Source organism: Nicotiana attenuata, chromosome 10, assembly GCF_001879085.1.
Source record: "Nicotiana attenuata strain UT chromosome 10, NIATTr2, whole genome shotgun sequence".
Lineage (NCBI taxonomy): Eukaryota > Viridiplantae > Streptophyta > Magnoliopsida > Solanales > Solanaceae > Nicotiana > Nicotiana attenuata.
Window position 1 is genome coordinate 10,201,362 of NC_031998.1, and position 2,850 is coordinate 10,204,211.

Below are 2,850 nucleotides of genomic sequence, written 5' to 3' on the forward strand. Positions count from 1 at the left end.
AGGGGCTTTGCATCCTGGTTAATTATTCTTGATCGCTTTTCAGCGCTAGTGCGGCCAGTGGTTTGGAGGTAAGACCCAGTTATTTGTTATGGTAGGTTGTGGGAGTGTGTCCCACAAGAAGATTGTATAAATGTGGCATGTAATCACTTGATTTATTAAAGATTTAAGCCAGGTATGAGGACTGTGGTAATATCATTGATTTGGGAATTTATGCCTAGAGGGCACTCTGTTTATTGGGTTATGTACTATGGAGGTTCGCTCCGGTTATGAGGGTTGTTCCTATGTCTTATGAAAAAAAAGGGGAGCTAGTATGGACCTTTGAAAGGTTATTGGTTTAGTTGATATGATCGGGATCGACTTGAGGTCGGTGGATGAATATAAATGTGAATATAGGCTCTATGTCAGGCTAGTTGTGTTCATTTCAGTAATGTGTTCCTTGTGGAGGAGTAGTCAGGGTGTTATTTCGCTGTCAGATATTTTGTGTAGTGATAGGTCGCGCCGTGCGAGTTGTGAGACGGCTTGAGAAATTGTTTACGTGTTGAGGATCCGCGTGGAAATGGCGTATTATGAGCAAAATGGTTCTTGAAATTCAGATTGTATATCGCACCTCAGTTGTGCTTGAGTTTTGTAGCTTATAGCGTTATATGTCCCCTCAGGGATGGTATTATGCACGTAGCATGCTTATGACCGATATTCGGTATTTTGTTGTAATGAGCAAATTTAGCTCGATGTGCAATCTCCTTATGCGAGATCTGTGTTACTTGGATCGGGTTGCGCGTCGCAACAGTGTGATGTTCAGTATGGCCTTCTATATGTTATTTTTGTATGTCCTGTTTCCTATTTTCTAAGGAAAGTCCGTATTAGTGCGGGAGTTAGGTAATTCCTTCCAGAGTTCGTCTTCCTTTTGTATCGCGTTCGAATAGGTGGCCTATTGACACATGGTAGCATCATATGAGACTTTTGATAATGTCTGGGGTGGCTTGTTGCCGAGCAGTTGTATCAGATGAGACGAGAGCCCTTGATCTGGGATTCTGTGCAATCCAACTATATGAGGTATGTTATGGAGATAAGACCTTTTTTGAGTTCCGAATGAGGTGAAGATTTTTGTCAGGAATATAGACCTAATGATTTGTTGACTCGGCAGTTGGTTATGAATTTCCGCACATCTCTTCCGCTATGGCGGTATTGTAAGAGTTAGGGTAAGACCATGTATGTCATGGGGTGCAATGGGAGCATCAGATTCGTCGAATTTCAACTAAGTTGATCAGAAAATGTTATTGTGGTCCGGTGAGTAAAATGATGCAAGGGGTGAGTTGAGCAAGTTATGCAGTCACGTTTGTGTATAGCGTGTGGTGATTGATATGGTGATCTTATGTTGGAAACAGGTCGGGCATAGAATTGCGGATGTTGCAATTGGGCTCTAAGGCTTATTTGCTTGAATAAAAGGAAAAATCTTCAGAACTGATCGAGCTAATGTGCTCAACTGAGTGGTGGTAGCACGGGAAGGTGCATGAGAAGTTAACCGGTGATTTCAGACTACTTCAGTGTAGTTCTCAGCACGTTCGGGGACGAACGTATGTTTAAGTGGGAGAGAATGTAGCGACCCAACCGGTCGTTTTGAGTTCTAGTGCTCCGTTCAGCAGCCTGAGGCCATGAGCAGGTTCATTTCAGGTATTATTGACTTGTGCACGTGGTCGGATTTGAATTTTGGGAAGTCCAGAGTTGATTCGGAAAGAGAATTCTCATTTCGGAAGCTTAAAGTTGAAAGAATGAACTAGGATTGGAATTTTGAGTAAACAATCTCGGAATCGGGATCTGAAGGTTCCAGCAGGTTTGTATGATGATTTCGAACTTGGGCGTATGCCCGGTGCGGGTTTTGGATAACCCGGGAGCGTTTTGGCGCCTATTGTGGAAGTTAGCATTTTTTAAGGAATTTCTTAAGTTCGGCTTGAAGTGCATTTCAGCGTTATCGATGTCCGTTTGGGATTCTAAGTCTGAGAATAGCTCTGTATGGTGATTCTGGAGTTGGGAGCGCAATCGGAAGTGAATTTAAAGGTCCGTAGGTCATTTTGGAGCCATTTGGCTAAAGATAGAAACTTGAAGGTTTTTGAGAAGTTTGACCGGAAGTGGACTTTTTGATATCGGGGTCGGAATCCGATTTCCGGAAGTTGCAGTAGGTCCGTAATGTCAAATATGACTTGTACACAAAATTTGAGGTCAATCGGACGTGATTTGATAGGTTTAAACATCGAAAATAGAAGTGTGAATTTTTAAAGTTCATTAAGTTTGGATTGGAGGTCGATTCATGATTTTAGCGTTGTTTGAAGTGATTTGAGGCCTCGAGCGAGTCCGCAATGTGTTTTGGGATTGGTTGGTATGTTTGGTTGGGGTCCCGGGGGCCCCGGGTGGATTCCGGGTGGTTAACGGATCAAAAATGGAATTTTTGAAGGGCTAAGGTTGCTGGTTGCTGTCATGACCGCACCTGCGAAAAATGGGCCGCAGATGCGGCCAGGGGAGCCGCAGATGCGGTTTGGACCAAAGTGAAGGGGGCCGCAGATGCGGTCGAGGGGCCGCAGATACGGAGCCGCATCTGCGGTAGAGGGGTCGCAGAAGGGGAAATAAGGGGGGGCCTGGAAGGACCGCAGATGCGGTAGAGCGGCCGCACCTATGGAACCGCAGAAGCGGTCAATAGACCGCAGGTGCGAAAAGTGCTGGGGCAGAAGGGTTGTTTAAAGTCGGGATTTTTGCCATCTTCTCTCATATTTTCATGGCTTGGGGCGATTTTTGGAGAGCTTTAAGGAGGGATTTCGTCATCTATGTTAAGGTAAGTTATTTCCAAGTTAAATACAA